This window comes from Vicugna pacos, chromosome 3 (genome assembly GCF_048564905.1).
Source record: "Vicugna pacos chromosome 3, VicPac4, whole genome shotgun sequence".
Taxonomy (NCBI): domain Eukaryota; kingdom Metazoa; phylum Chordata; class Mammalia; order Artiodactyla; family Camelidae; genus Vicugna; species Vicugna pacos.
The window spans coordinates 114,186,214-114,202,539 of NC_132989.1; the positions used below are offsets into that span (position 1 = coordinate 114,186,214).

The 16,326-nt window shown below is 45.5% G+C and overlaps 1 protein-coding gene and 1 long non-coding RNA gene across 8 annotated transcripts in view; one reads left to right on the plus strand and one right to left on the minus strand.

Moving 5' to 3' along the window:
* SEMA5A (semaphorin 5A) overlaps positions 1-16,326 on the plus strand; it is a 449,868-nt gene that overhangs the window by 89,257 nt on the left and 344,285 nt on the right. For 4 of the 7 annotated variants that reach the window (XM_072958863.1, XM_072958862.1, XM_072958868.1 and 1 more), the window contains exon 2: positions 12,488-12,580. The exons of the other annotated variants lie outside the window; for them this stretch is intronic. The gene's annotated coding sequence lies outside the window, so the exon portion shown is untranslated. The remainder of the gene's footprint in view (positions 1-12,487; positions 12,581-16,326) is intronic. 7 annotated transcript variants of the gene reach the window in all.
* On the minus strand, positions 6,840-11,461 carry LOC140690005 (uncharacterized). Its single transcript, XR_012065184.1, has 2 exons — positions 11,067-11,461; positions 6,840-7,039 (listed from the first exon to the last, which is right to left on the minus strand). It is a non-coding gene; the product is annotated as an uncharacterized lncRNA (long non-coding RNA).

Sequence of the window (16,326 nt, forward strand, 5' to 3'; positions counted from 1 at the left end):
AGAGCCCATGTGGGCTTAGGGCTGACACCTGGGGAAAATGCTGATGGGAAAGAGAAAACAAGGAAACGAGGGGAAGAGTCTGTTTCCATTGACAGTTTACCCTTTGATGGAGGAGGGGCTGGGTGTAGGATTAAAACCATTCAGTGATTCAGATTTCCATCATGACTATTATTTTTTTCCATCTGCTCTGTTGTTTGGATAGAACCAGCATCGTTACTTGCTGTCCGCACCTTGTCAGGTGCCTTGTGTGCCAAGAGGAGCTCCTGCCTGCCATCCTTGGCTGAGCGAAGAAGACGCTGAGGGCGTTGACTTCCAAGGTTCACAGCAGAGGGAAATCCTGATACCTGGGCCATTTTTGACCCTCCCCTTTCTCATCTCAGGATGGTTATGATTGATTTGCATGTTTTAGATTCTCTTGAAAGACCCCAGTGTCCCCCAGAGTATGAAAACAAGAGAGACTGAATTTAAATTGGGTATGGAGTTCAATTTCCATCAAGGAATGTGGGTAAAGACCATGCTATTGTCTCAAGTTACAGTTTGGTGATTTACCTTAGGAGTCTTTGAGAAGAGCAGCTGTCACCCAAATTTCATGCCACTTTTCTGATTTATAGCTCCTTTTACACTATTTGGAAAGGGGGCACGACCTGAGCAATTGTCAGCAAGTAATGAATAGCCATGTCCCGTCTTCCCGGTGCCATCTGAAGCACGTGCAGAAGTTAACGGCCAGCAGGGCAAGGTGTTTTGTTCCAAGTGTAATAATGGGTCTTATCACCTCTTCCTGCAATGCTATCAGCTTTCCATGTGAATGAGGGCTTCTGTTTATGGTTTAATTTCCCTGGTGCTCACAGTGACGGCTGCATTGATAAGATAGTCCATAATTAGACTGTAGTTTCTACGATGAAATATGGGAGAGACAGGTTTGACTTTAGCACTGCGCTGAGATGCTGGCTGGCTGCTGGTCCAAGAGAGAGAACGTGGTTGAGAAACCTGATGTGACATGAATGTCTTACTTGAATACTTGAGTGTATAGTTCAAAAAAAAAAATCCCAAAGTAAGGACAGGTCTATGTCCTGCTGTCAGGGGACCTTATCGTCTCATCACTGTTTTGCCCTCTTCACTGGAGTTAGACAAACCTTTCTGTAAAGCTCTGGATTCAGATTACTAGGTTTAGCACCCTTATGAAATAGCGTCATGTCTATAGGCCTAAGACATGGTTGATGGGAATTTTAAGTACAAACGGGGTCAAGAAAAGTACTAACATTGAGATTAAAACGCACATTTTAAAGGCAAGCATAAAATGTCCCCAAGAACATATTGATTTCCTGGTGCTAAATTACCTAAAATGCTTTTAAGGTTTTAACTTGGTGAAGCGCGTCGTCATTTCACGTTCATGCTGACCAGAGCACGCCCGTGTTTTCTGAAGCTATGTGTGACATAGGAACCTGGAGGGTGAGAGGGAGATCCTTTCAACTTTTTTCTTTGCAGGTCACTGGGGAGAAGGGACATGGCGGTGATGGGGCAGGGGTGTGGGTGACATGCCACCAGCCGAAGGTCATGTATGTTCAGGACACTGTATGGGTGGAGGGCCTGAAGCCTGTGATTACAGGGAGAACAGAGACCCAGGAAGCAAACTGTGGATTTTGTTTTAATCTGTGACTACAGAATTATCACGCAGGAATCATCCCTGTTCAGCCGATCATTATATCAGAAATTAGAGAAACTTTCACTTAGCAGTTTGCTGGTAGCTGGGAAACGTGGGTTTACTGAGGGAAACATCAGCACGAGTGTTTGAGTTACAAGGTGATGTTTCTGTCACCAAGGGAAGGTACATCCCTGACTGGTCGCCACTGGCCGCTGGGGTGGCCCTGGTCTCCTGTCCTGACTGTTCGTGCAAGCGGCCTTCTGTCTGTGGGGACACCCTGAACACCCAGAGGGAGATTGGGGTGGGTGGAGGCAGCTTCCCCAGGGAGTCTGTAGGAGGACCCTCGTATATTCCAGGAGAAGAAGAGGGGGGTTTTGGCTTGTTTGCACAGGGGAGCCTGGGCAAGTCTGGATTTCACAAGAGCGTGAAAAGGATGTAAAAACGGGGACCTGAACCTATATGAGCAGCATCGGAAAACTTCTGAGACTTGAAATCCTTCTAGAGAGAGGTGGAGAGAATTTTATTTTGAGCAGAGATGGGACCAGGGCAAGCCTGGAGCCTCTGAGCCGGGAAGGCGCGACTCTGTCTCCTCGGGCCCTTCCCTCCTGCACAGCCTCCATTCACCACCTCCCACCTGGACACCCGCTGAGCCCCTTCCAGACCTGGAGGAGGGCGGGGCAGCGTCTTGGTCCCATCTAGGTTTGGCTAACTCAGTTTTTCCGGGTGGTTTTGAGTGCTGTCAGATTGGACGATGTGATGCCGAGTTGGAAGAGCATCTCTAGAAGCTGACTTCAGGTTCGTGCCCCAGGTCTATTGTCATTTACACCCACCTGGAAGTACAGTGAAGGAAACCTTGTTGCTGTCCCTCTTGGACACACTCATTTACCTAAGCCTGGGCCCCGAGATTCAGTTATAGGACAGGATGACTGCCCTTGATGGGGGAAGCAGACAGATAACAACCAAAGGTGATAGGAGATGACCAGAGACGGGCCCTGGTGTCCTGGTCCCAGAGGAGAGGTGCCTGCATCACGTGGGGACCCAGGGGACATGAGTGGGTCGCAGAGAGCCAGCTGGGATGCAGGAATGGCTAGTGAGATGATTGGCTTGACTGATGCGGTCGAGCCAACAAGATATACTCTAAAAGGACAAGAAATACAGAGTTTGGGTTTCAGATTCATAAATAAACTTCATATGTACCACAAGGAGGGGAGTTACTGTCTCAGAAGCCTGTAAAATCAAAAGAAAAAAACAAACTTACACCAGTGGTCAGTTTAATACAGTTCGTCCAACAGAGGACAGGCTTGTCTTCTTGAGAGTTAAGGGAAAGGAAACCCAAACCCACCGCTCGGTGGGGGCTGCGAGGAGGGGCAGGGCAGACAGTCGCCGGGGGTTCGCATGGGTCAGGCTTGGCCCGGGTCACGCTCCCTGCCTTGTCACATGTGCTGGCAGAGCTTGTCAGTGAAACACCATTTTCTAAAACACCACCTGCATTTCAGACCGGCCCCGTTTCCTTTCCAGTTAGTCCAGCGGAGCAGGGCTGGTGTTGGAGGTGGTGCTTAGCGATTGACTGAGGTGCCTTTAATGATCAGTAAGCTCTGAAATTTCCCAAGATTATTCAACACTCCTCTCCCAGGTTTGCTGTTTTAGGTCCATGGGGTCGCTCGTCAAAGTTGGGGAGAGGGGTACAGGTAGAGGGGACACCTTCAAGTCAGACTCCTGGGCTGAAATCTTTAAGGGTGCGTGTCGCAAAGCCAATGAAGAAAGCGTCTCTGACTCACACCGAGGAGCGTGGCGTCTGCAGCAAGTTTGCTTCAGGATGTGGCCGGCCTTCGGGTTCTGTCTAGCGAATCCGATTTGGCCCCATCTTCTCCTTAATTGGAGGCTGCAGGATGGACAACACGCCTCCTGACTAATTAAAGGCGGCTGACGGGGTTGTTTTTAAACATCACCGAGGCGTTGCTGGTTCTTCATGGGGAGGAAATTTCAGTACCCTTTGTGCTGACATGGATGGCATGACTCATCGCCAAACATAAAGAAGAGAAAATCTTTTTTATTCCCCAACGTGTGTAAACACTCTAAACACAGCCGTGTTTACAGGAAGGTAAGATGCCATCTGGTTCAATGAGTAGTGGCCTGTTTCTTATTTTTATCCCTCATTTGTACTGAGAGGATGACAAATAGCACAGATTTAGATTTTGGGTTATGCAACAGACCCAGGGATTCATACAGCGTTCAGCCTTCTCTGGCCTCAAAACCACGAAACCAGTGCATCTCTGAGCGTCTTGGCCACATGCTGTCACGAACACATGAGTTGTCCTCTTTCTCAGTCTTGGTGTCCACCTTTGACAATGGAAGACCCAACAGGTCATTGGGACTGGTTTCAGCAGGACTGAAGTCTTTTTACTCTTCAGGCCTTTGGAGAAATGAATGTTCTGAAATGGTTTCAGAGCATTCGCTGGATGTAAGCCAAAATACACCACCAGAGTTTGACTTTTAAGTCAAAACACAATTTGTTTGGCCCAGATTACTGTACACCATGTAAAACGGCAGCATTAGTGTCCGGGCGCGTAAGAGAAATGAAGTCAGGGCGAGCCCAGAACTGACGCAGCTCAGCACGCGGACGGGACTGGCCGGCGAGGGGCTGTGCTCATCTGATTGCCTTTACTGAGTTAAAGGAGAACGTCTTGCCATTTCTTTCTACTGAATCGGACAGGGAGCATCCTTTGTAGCCAGAAACTTCTTTTAAAAAACTTCTATCTGCTTTTTTGTTAAGAAAAATATTTTTCTGAGCAATTTACCTTATTGCCATTTCACTGTCAGTTTAATGTGAATTTCAGAGTCTGCCGTCTTTCTGGGGGTAAATCCCCTCTTCCGGACGCCCGTGTGTCAGACCTCTGTCTGCCTAGGCTCCGCTGCGCTCTGGGCGGGCTTTGGTGTCAGCTGTGCGTTTAATCTGTGGTAGATATTTTCCTCTTCCCGTGTAATGACCAAAAGGCTGATCTAAGAACCCAAGCCCTTCTGTTTGCCTTAACAGAAGTTAAATGACAGTAGTAACTAATTACTTTTTTTAGAGTTAAATCTTTTATTTATTTATTTTTATTTTTTAATTTTTGTTTTTTTATTGAAGTATGGCCGGTTTACAGTAGTTCAGTCATGCATATACATACATATCTTTGTTTTCATATTCTTTGTCGTTATAGGTGACTACAAGATATTGAATATACTTCCCTGTGCTCTACAGTAGAAACGTGTTTATCTATTTTATATATAGTAGTCAGTATCTGCAAATCTCAAACTCCCGATTTATCCCTTCCCTTCCCACTTTCTTCCCCTCCTGGTGACCATAAGTTTGTTCTCTATGCCTGTGAGTCTATTTCTGTTTTGTAAATAAGTTCATTTATCTTTTTTTTAGATTCTGCATGTGAGTGGTATCATATGGCATTTTTCTTTCTCCTTCTGTCTTACTTCACTTAGAATGACATTCTCCAGGTCCATCCATGTTGCTGCAAATGGCATTATTTTATTACTTTTAATGGCCAAGTATTATTCCATTGTATAAATATAACATAGCTTCTTTACCCAGTCATCTGTTGGTGGACATTTAGGCTGTTTCCATGTCTTAGCTATTGTAATTAGTGCTGCTGTGAACACTGGGGTGCATGTATCTTTTTGAATTAAAGTTCCCTCCGGATTTATGCCCAGGAGTGGGATTGCTGGTTCATATGGTAAGTCTATTTTTAGTGTTTTTGAGGAATCTCCATACTGTTTTCCACATCTTGGAATTAAATCTTGAATTTTGAGCTTGGGTTGAATCCTGAATCTCTGTGTGGCTAAGCTACTGCTTACAGAGTAAGTCTTGTTGGATACGTTGTTTTGAAGAAGTAGGAATTGAAAGACCACATTTTGTAAAAAGCCTCAGACAGTCTCTTTCTGGGTGCTGAGATTCTAGTCTACAAAGGACAGATCAATTTAGCTGTCAGAATGAGAGCTGAGAGGCCAATTGGCCATGCAAATTAACCACTTGTGCGAGCGCTTCAAAATTGCCTGCCTGAAAAGTGAGGCTGCCCTTTGAAAATTTGGCAGAAATAAGAAAGTAGTGACTATTCAGAGACGCTGGTGTCCTTAGAGAGCTGATTTTAGAAATTGCTCATTTTGAGCTGTTGCTTAGTTTTGGGCAACTCGTTTGCTTGAATAAAGAAGTCATTTTTGCCACTTTCTTTCCCTTTGCTCCCATGCAGCTCAGAACACTTCTCATTGTCTGCTGTGGGAGGAAAGGAAAAGGAAGTAATTTTTAAACCAGCTTTATTTCAGTGACTCAGGCGGTGTAGTCCTTCCAGGGTCCGCAGTTCCTGCCAGCTTTAAATACTCACCAAAGGATTATCTGCAGGAAGATGGAATGGAAAACAGTCCCCAAATTTGCTGGGATTAGTCAATGCTCGGAGAAATGAAATCCCCAGTTGCTGCCTTCTCTTCCCGTAGGTCTCAGCTTCTATTTCTAAACCATGCGGTTTCACAGTGACCACTGTCTGATGGAGGGAGGGGTCTCGGGGTGGATCTAGGTGTGACGGCCTCAAGCAGGAGGTGTCCGTCTCTGTCTTGTGCATCTTACTCTTGGGATACGACTTTCAGAGGTGGCTGTTCTTCTGTTCGGGGAGATAGAATTTGCCTCTGCTGGTCTCAGAGCCAGGTGACTGCGTCATGAAATGACCCAAACATAAGGTCGTGTGTCCCCACGTGAGGACGTGCTGTCTGTGAAGCCTCGGCCATCGCTGGGCCTGGTCTCTAGGTGTTCCTGCTTTGGCCCTAAGATCGCCAGAGACTTCAAGAAGGGAAATCGGGACATTTCACCTTGTCTTTTCTAAATGGAGGTGTGATAATTATCAGAGATTTTTTACTAAAAGGTCTTGATCAGAATATGGCATTATTTGTACGGAACATAATTAGCTGGCTACTAAAGAGACCATTGCTAATTTGGGGAAAGCCAAAGGGTGAATTCCTTGAGGACTGGACCCTTCCACGCAACCGTGGCACTGTATGTGTCATCCTTTAGTACATCTTCGATACATCAATACTGTTGGGCTCAACTGTGATGCAGGAGGGTGACTGCCTGCCTGCTTTTGCTGATGAGGAAAGTAAGGCGGAACATTCATTTGCTTTTTCGGATACAACATTGCTGTGCAGTTACAACTCTCAAGTCTGGTTTTTTAGCTTTTATTCTCCCCATACATCTGCTGTATCACACGTTTGTGTAAGATCTCTGTCTAAAGCCACAGCTGTTTGCACTGATGCTCTCCCATGGAAATGCTCCTTGATTCAGACACTGTTTGCAAACGAAGAGATGGACCGGGGTCCAGCGCAGATTCCATTCACCGGCCAGCGCTCGAAGGGAAGGAACACCTTTCAAAAAAAGAGCAAATGCTAAGACTTGGGCCACCATCTCTCATCCTTTTCTAACACGGCTCTCAGCGTTTACACATCATCGTGCTAACACAACATTGTAAAACAATATACTTCAATTAAAAAAAGACTAAAAGAGAAAAACAGGAAAAGAAAAATCTCAAATAATGTTCAGAATTTAGATAGCAATTTTGAACAATTCAACAGACCTATCTTAAAAACAAAGCAGTTTTCAAAATTTGAATCCTGACCCCTGTCTTGAATGTAAAGTGGTTGTCCCTTATAATTGAGGTGGAGAGGGTGATGAACTTGCCCGGGGGCCCAGCCCCTGACACAGGTGGCATCTGCCAAGGCAGGGAGTGGAGGGAGGGCTGGTCCCCGCACACCCTGGGATGGCCCCGTCCAGGCGCCTTTACCCCAGGCTGTGTTTGTCACTTCAGGCTTTATGTGCCTCTGGCTCCACATCTTCATGTTTGTTTTCGTGAATGCTGGATTCTTGCTGAGGAATGTGGGAGCAGCTGGGAGGGAGGCTCTGCCCTCCTCCCTCTTGCCTGGAGCCCAGCCCACCTGTGGTCCCTCGTGTCCTTGGCCAGCGCCCCTTTTCCGAGCGCCCCTGCTCCTTGTGTACGCACTTCTCTTCCTCCTCCTGCTTTCCTAAGGGTCTTTCTTTCCTCTTTCCCCGTCCCCCTCTCCTCATTTTTGCCTTCGTGCCTCTTTCTCCCTTCCTGTTGCTGGTACTTTTTTTTTTCTGAATGCCTGGGGGTTTCTGATGACCCCCAGCCTACAGGATGCTTACTTTCAGGCAGCATCTTTCTTCACCCTCAGTGTCCCCTGTTGATTTCTCTAGGCACCATCCAACGAGGCGCAGGTATTCGAAAGGGAACCACAGAGACTGTCAGGGGTGACTTCGTGCAGGGAGAGTGAAGCTAGGGACAGTGTCAGAAAGGGGAGCGGTGTGTACAGAGACAGTCAACCCACTTTCTTCGACAACCTGCCCACCTCTGACTTGGCTTCTCCACCACATGAGTGGCTGTGGACCAGTGAGTGGACAACAATATACTTTACTTTCTTTGTATCTTAATTCATAGTGAGAGAATGTCTTAAGTTCAGAGACATTCATTCCTCACTGGTACATACTCAGTTTCTAGACTGATGTTTCTATACGACTAGTGTTTTGCAGAAATGGGCTACGATTTATAGTCTTTAAAAAATATTTTAAAATCTAGAATTCTCCTGTGGCAGCTTCTTCTTGGTGATCTCTGCCGTATTGATTCTTCCCAGTTCACTCTCATCCTGGGTTTTTACTGAGCTTCCAATGACTCCTCCCTCCTTTGGATGAAGTCACATCTCTTTTTCATGCTAATTGTCCCTAATTGTTCACTTTTCTAGTCTGTTAGCTCCTTGGCTCTGCTCCTTTAAGCCTTCCTCCCACTTAGCCATGCATGGAGGTGGCCTTTCAGATGGACGGTCTTGCACGCTCCCCAGCTGGTAAACACAGTCTTGATGCCGCCCTGCCCAGCTCCTCAGCCTCCCACCTGGAACCCATTCTCTAGTTTGCTCCCATGTTTTCCTCCACAAGCTTGAGCACAAGGCCAGCTTTCCACTTGTAATCCTCACTGCCCTCCAGTCCTGACTCCCCACCTCAACGGAGATGCTTTGCTTCACCTGTTGCAGGTCAGCCTGCACTCACATAAACTCCTGTGTGCAGTGGCCCCATGGTTGGGGTTTCCATCAGTTCACTCCACCCCAAGTGTGGTATCAGACATTCATGTTCCAACTGCGTGGCTCTGCCTAAAATGGCTCTTCGTTCCGTCTGAGGATTCTCGGGGAATTCCTGCCCGATCTACCATTTGCTTCACTTGTAATGCTCCCCGCTCAAATCCACTTCATCATCTCTTTCAATATCCTACCCACCCCCCAAAGCCCAGATCACAGTCCTCTTCTTCCAGGAAGCTTTCCTTGACTCTTTCACCTGGAAGTAACCTCCTTTCCTCCACGTTCATACTGTTTACTGAATTGTGTCGCAGACAGATCATGCAGTGCATGTGTGGGCTCCTGAGAACATAACCAGTTCTTGCTTTGTCTCCGAACCACCTGCCACGCCGACCAGGGCGGGATGTGCTGTGTATGGTGGTTTGCTGACTGATCTGCGGATGTTGGGATGTCTCTCAGGTAAGCCCCACGGATGCCGTCAAACTCTTGCCTCTTGGGAAACCATAGCCCAACAGCTTGTAGGTCTTCTGAGCCTGTGCTCTGTGGGGTTTCTTTCCATGTCTCCACGAGACATCCTTACGATGCCAGGCGGTTTTGCCCATTTTCATTTTTATTTCTTGTGATGTTAGTGTGGTATGATTTCTAAATGAAGCTCTTAAGACTGGCCTGAAGTTTTCATTTCTCTCTTGTATCTGTAGGATAAAGGCCACACTGCTCAGCTGACCTTTGGTTTCTAGGAGAATGTTTAAATCCACCTTTTTTTTTTTTTCTCATTCTAAGTAGCCTGGGCAGAGGAGAGTTGCATATTTTATGGAAAAGCATCTTAGTACTAATTGACGTTTAAATTTTCTGTGTGCCGTTTGGTTTAGAGACAATGTTAAGAGCCTCTGAAAGGTGGCTATGGGCACAAGTCCTAGGAAAGGTTTATTGTTTGTGAATCAGAATAGGGTAGGGCTCATTCTGCACCTGTGTTTCCTCCAGGACGAGGCTCCAGTTGAGAACCAGGAGGCAGAGGACTCAGGCCTCGTTTCTACTGAAGTTGACTCTAAACTAAAACAGAAAATAATAAGGATGGCATGGAATTGAGTCCAGCGGGGGCATTTATGTATTAATAAAACAAAAGCACTTTCTTATTTAATGGGCTGTTAAATATCCCCTTTGAAATATTCTGACCTCCCATCTGCGATATTCTTCTGGGGCTTTGTAGGGCCTTTACCTTTAGAATTTTTTCTTAGTTTTCTAGAAAGTATGGCAGCAACTTATGGTCTAAACAACAGCTAATGTAAGACCTCCCTCGGGGAGGATGGGGGAGCTCGGACTGGACCTGAGGGGCCCGGCGTCTGTGGCTTCAGCTAAGCGCCCATGCGAGGTCACTGAGCCCACGCCGCTGGGCACACGTGGGTGCCGTGTTGAGCGGGGTGTACTCCCTTACAGGGCGGTGCACCAACTCAGGCAAGGATTGACCCTGCAGAGGAGTAGGTCCTGATGCCATTTGCTTGGCTGTCATGGGCTGGGGTGGGGGTACAATGTCTTCTTCACCGTTGATGTAAGCGTTGTTAAAATCTTTCGGGGTGTAGGTTCCCGAATTCTGCTGTTAGAACTGGTTTCTGGTTTAAATTTCAGATTCTAAAGGGAGTTCTGCTGTCCCCCAAGCCTTGTGAACTCTGTATGGGTGATCTGTCCCTTGAATGTTGCCTTTTCACAAGGAAGGGGCTCGTTTTAAAGTCTGAAGGCTGGTCTGGCTGTCCAGGATGCAGGCTGTCCCTGCCTGGATTCAGCAGGGGTGCTCTTTTCCTGCAGTGTTTGTTGTGTGGTTGTGTCAACGATTCTGAATTCTTAAAGTGGCCTTTTTGGCCTTGGTCTCCTTTGTAGTTTAAGAGGATAGCCATTCTCTGTAGGCCTGACTCTTGCACGTCCTGGCTAAGGGGCCACGTTAGCTAATTCATGACCTCACTGAGGGAGGATGGGAGAGCTCAGCCTCCATACCTAATTATCAGCCCTGTTCGTAATTTAATTCTGACACAAAGGAGTCTGTAGGAATTGCCAGGTATTCATGGCAGTAAACACTGGGTCTGTCCAACTTTATTAGTTAAATTTTAATTAAGAGATAAACAAATCCAAAGAAGTTTTAGTACTAACTGTAAAATAGATTCTAGGACTCAAGACAGGAAGTTGTTGCATTCAAATGCGCTGTTTAATAAAGAAGTCCCAACCAACATATTTGTTGCCACACCCGAAGGAGATGTTATTGGTGTCGTGAGAAAGGAATTGGCCGCTCCTAGGAATTTTTCCTGGGCTGAGTCTGCCTTCTTACCTTGGGGAGAGCTCCCTCACTCCTCTTTTGGCCTCAAGGATTTGCATCTGCACCTCCTCTTTTCCAAAGGATGAAGTCACAGACTTTCAAAGACTCCGCTGGGACCTCCTTGGGGCTGGCGACTCTGCCGTGCGTGAGTGCACCTGGGCCGGGGGCTCCTCCCCGGTGATTCTGAATATGCTGTTTTGGGTCGCCCCCTCGCCTCCCATGAACTGCCCAAAGCAGGGAGCCTCACGGAGAGACGGTGTCACCCAGCCACCGCCCTCTGGCCTCCTTTGAACCTTAGGACTTTCAAAAGCCATTTCAGTAGATAGAAAATTGCATAAATTTCCAGCTGCTGGAAGTCAGTTTACTTTCCACAGGCAGATGGCTTTTAGATAATTACTAAGTAGATACTGTGGGAGTCATTGCATAGAGGAAAAGCCAGAATGTTCTGGAATGTTCTGGGAAGTTCTTCTCCCCCTTTTCTTGTTGTCATGGTTAGCTGCTGCCCAAGTGTTTGTGTTGGGATAGGCAACGTAGTGTGTTTGAGGTTTACAGCAGCCAGAGTCTGTGGAGTGCAGCGCAGAGAGCAGAAAGAAACTCTACGAACTAAGACTACGGAAAAAACATGAGCCCAGAGTACAGTATTTGAAGTAACAGGCATCCTCCACTAGTAATGGACAGATTTCTTTTATGAATGAGAAATGGAAAGTAACCCATTTCTTCCATTTCTGGCATCCGTGGTGCTAGGGAGGCTGTGTTTTGCAGTAGTCTTTTATCCCTTTATGATACCAAGTTTTCAGGATTTTTAATGTTACATCGAATGAGGAGATTACAAAGCTTTACTTGGTTTTAGTAAAGTGAGTTTTTTTTTTATGGTTTACGATTCATTTTTTAAAAATAAAGTCTCAAGTTGTGCACCAAATCAATTAATATATAAATAAAAACACAAGCTCTAATTTCTGGTGTAGTTTGTTCTACACCTTCTGCCTCTGTCCCCTGTCTTTGAAATGCATTACTTAAGGTCCTGTATGTTCCCCAAAGCAGAATGAAAGAGCCATCATAAAATGGGTACATTCACATGACCCATCTCTGCTTGATGTGCAGACTGCTTGAGGTCATTCAGGTAGGTTTGAAATGATGGTCCTTCAGTTGTTTCATGAGATTTGTTTCCATATGTTAATGACATTTGAATGTTTATTTCTTCTTTTCTGAAGAAAGAAGCCCTTTGGTGCACGGGCTGCTAAGCTAGGGCTGTCATGTTTGTGATTCAGGCTGTTCTGGGTCACTCTGTGCTAAGTCTCATGTTGCTAAAGCAGGTTGTGCTGGTTGTGCAGGCCATTAACGGAACTTTCCAGAATCGATGAGGAATGATTACGGCCTCTTTTAAAGTGGGTTAATAGGATCTCTCCCTCTCTCTTTTCTTTTGTTTTTTGCAGCTTTGGTGTGTGAGTTGGGCTGGCTGGCCCAAGAGGCTGCGGGTCCTTCGTGTGATACATGGTCGAGGAAACGCTCCACCCCGTCCCTCCTTGGTAAGCTGGAGACCTAAATGGGAAATGAAGAAGCCAATGATTTTCTAGATTGAGCTATTGTGACAGTTTATGAGCATCAGTTATCTCTGCTGTTAGAAATGGTGGTGAAAGAATGAGCAAGCTTCCAGAAAGAGAGGGAGGCACGGAGAAGTTAAGTCATTTGCTCAAGAGCTCACAGTAGTCAAAGGAGGAGCTGGGATTTGAACCCACACCCTTAACTCTAACACAATACTACCTTTTAGCACTAAGAATGCCTTTGGGAATAAGGACAGATACACTTTTATTCCGGACTGGGCAATACTCAGGTCCTTAAAGAAAAGCTCACCACAAATGGTAAGAAATCAGCAATCTAAATCAGGAGGTGGCAGACTTTTTCTGAAAGGGTAGGGTAGTTAATATTTTAGGATTTGCTGGTCATCGCATTTCTGTTGGACCAACTCGGCTGTGTGTTGTAGCCTAAAGCGGCTGCAGACAACGTATGTGTGAGAGAATGGTTAGTCCTTATTTTATACTTGTTTAGCTTCTGAGATTCAGTACTTTCTTACAGATATTTACAGATTTCACTTGTAAGAATATTAACCCTCTGTTGCCATTTTTCTCTACTTTATTTCCCTGTTAACTTTATCCTTTTAAATTTAGAAAGTTCATTTTAGTGTCGCCAAATATTTCCTTTGTAATGAGTTCAGCCAATGCTTAAAAATTTAATAAATTTTTAAATTTACTTTCTTCTGAATATTAAAATTCAAGTCTTCAATTCAGGGAAGAGTTCATTATTTAAGGATAGATATTACTTTTTATAATTTTTCTCATAGTTTTATTCTGCCTCTCTCTTTCCTCACTGACGAACATCGTCCCCCGATCTTAATCTAATGAAGGTGCTCAATCAGAATACTGTAGGAATGAGGAATCTCCATAACATATTGCTTCATCCTGTAGATAGCGACCAGGTTTACAGTCAGACAACTGAAATTCTTTCATTCTTTTATTTTCCTCTTTTGGTCAGGGAAAGGTTAACTTTTGCATTTTCAGGTTTTCTACAGCTTCTATATCTTGACAACTGTATTTCGGATTTTTTTAATTTAATAGAACTTAACCAGTTATGTTGAGCAGTATTAAGTCATATCATGGTGTATTCATGTTCTGTGGTGTGTCTGGAAGACCAGGGCTGGCTGAATCTCATATATATTGGTTGATATCTTTACTTGTTGAGTTTAGAGCACTCACCTAGAATAGTAATTCAATTATCAATTATCATGTGCCTACAATAATGGTTTCATAGTTCATTAAGTTCCAAAAGACAGAGAATTGGCTAGAATTCTCTTTCTGAGATGGAGGCGCACTTGGCTTTGGGCAGACTGAAGCGCACTCAAGTCTCCATCTTCACTTTTCTTGGTTTTCTGAAGTTCTTGGCTGCAAGATAGATACTGCGTTTTGCTGTTGGTCTTTCGGTCGGTGCCGTGGTGCGGGTAGGAGTTCTGTTCTGTGATAGTCGCAGTGCGTTTCTGTGGATACTGTTGACACAAGGTACATCCTTGCATAAACATGCTGAGTGGTTGTATTTGGGGATCAAGACTTAGCCTGTCATTCTTAATAAAGTTTGAAATGCTAGCGCTGTGGACTCCACATCTTATTATTCTTGCCCCATTGTCTGGTCAGCCTGATGGAAAATCTCCACGAGGTGACCTGGAAGGGCCCCATCCAGATCTGATCTGTTTTGTCATACGCATTTCACCTCGCGTTCCCCAAGTTCACCGATGGGAGAATTGTCTGCTTCCATTATGCACATTAGAATGCATCAGAATGAGCCCCCGCCACAGAGCCGGGGGAACCTTACTTTCTCTCGTGCTCTCTTCTGTGTTGGGATTTGGGCCTTTTTTATTGTTTGCTTAGCTGAGTGTCTGCCAAGTCTGTTATTGTCCCGGCTTTGTGACTATTATAAATATTTGTGAGCCACAGATGTGCGGTGAGGTTCAGAATCCATTTTCTTTCCTCTGTTTTGTGTGGAAGTCAGGCTGGGCGTGGCGTCTGTGTGCTGTTCCTTCTCAGACACCCGTTAGAGGGCCAGATGTGTATGAGGTTAATTGCTTGGATTTGAAGATTTACGTGTGCACGCGAGGATACTTCCCTCTTGTTTAAACTGTGCCTAAGATCTTTTTTTGGCAGGACTCTCCTCAGGGCATAAAAATGACCCTGTGTTTGGATTTTTGGATTTCATGGGACTTGAGGTTTTCCTGCATCGTGGTCTCCAGATCAGAATATTGGAGCAGCTGCCATAGCTGCAGGGTTGCAAACCTAGTCTGTTCCTGTTTTATCCACTGGAGCTTTTCGTGTGGTTTTCATGTGTGTTTGTGTCTCCCAGGCCACAAAGGCATCAGAGTCATTTTGTTTCACTTGCTTTTGCTCTAAGTTTGGACAGTAACCACTATTGGTTAAACCAAAGCAGAAAAAGCAAAGGTTGGAAAGATGGTCAGGAGATTCTGGGAAGTAAATACCACCAGATTTCATATAACAGTACCTAAAAATAGCAAATAGATCTTACATTTCCAGTGCTGAGGAATTGGGTGAGTGTCTCTAAGTTGTTCACCATTGCTCAGAATTTTTTTTTGGAGTGAGGGACGTTACTGTCCCGCTCACAGCTCAGAGGCCATATACCTTTGAGAACTGTTCCTCCTCCTTCCATAGAAAGTCACCTCCTTGCTGCAGTGATGACTGGAAAGTGGGGCGCTGACCCAAACTGGCCAATCACAAATCCCACCTGGTGGCCACTCTGAATAATTCTAATTGAGAGCCAGGACTTTAGCTTGGTCACCAATATCCCATTTCTTCTTTCTTACTCAAAAACAGGACTTAAACGAGTTCTTCCCTTTCTTTCCTTCATCATCAATTTTTATTTTCCTCTCTCTGCTAGATCTTTCCCCTAGGGATGCAAACATCTACCATTTTTTAAAAAATGACCTGTTGACCTGAATTTCCCCTCCAGCCAGGACCCAGTTCTCTCCTTCTGTTTACAGAAGAACTTTTTAAAAGCATTTGTTTATGTTTCCTTGTGTTTCCACTTCCTCTGGAACCCACTTAGACCACTTGGTCATTCCATCATCAGTCCTGCCTCTTCAAGGTCACCTGTCACCTCCATGTTGCTGAATCCAAGCGTCCACATTCAGTCAGCCTCGCACCAGACAGTCAGGAGCGGCAGCCTTCGTACAGTCTAACCCATCCCTCCCACCTCCTCAAAGCACTTTCTCCATCTGCTTTCTGGACACCGCAGCACCCTGATGTGACTCCTCCATCTCTAGCCATTGTCCCTTCCTTCAACTGCTCATCTCCCTGACCTACAACCACTGGCGTCCTTAAGGGTTCTGTACCTTGACCTCATCTCTTTCCCCACCATCCTCACCACTTGTATAATTTTTGCCCTCCCCATAGTGTAAGTTCCATAAGGGCAGGGATTTTCGCTATTTTGATCACTGCTCCATCTTCAGGCAACGAATGGTCTAAGACAGAAAAGCTGTCAGTGATTGTTTGTTGGATGGATGGTGAATGGTTGGATGGATCCTTTGGGCCTTTTAAACTGGGTGAGAAAAAACCCTCTTTCTAATTTGGGCACAGAACTGGAAGTACATGAGATTGTCTGCAAGAGGAAGGAATGAGATTATTCCTCCTCTATCCCCAACCAGAGTTTAGTATATTTGGTACAGTTTTCCCCATGTTGTCCAGCAGGCGGATGTTCACTTGTTCACCAATTCTCA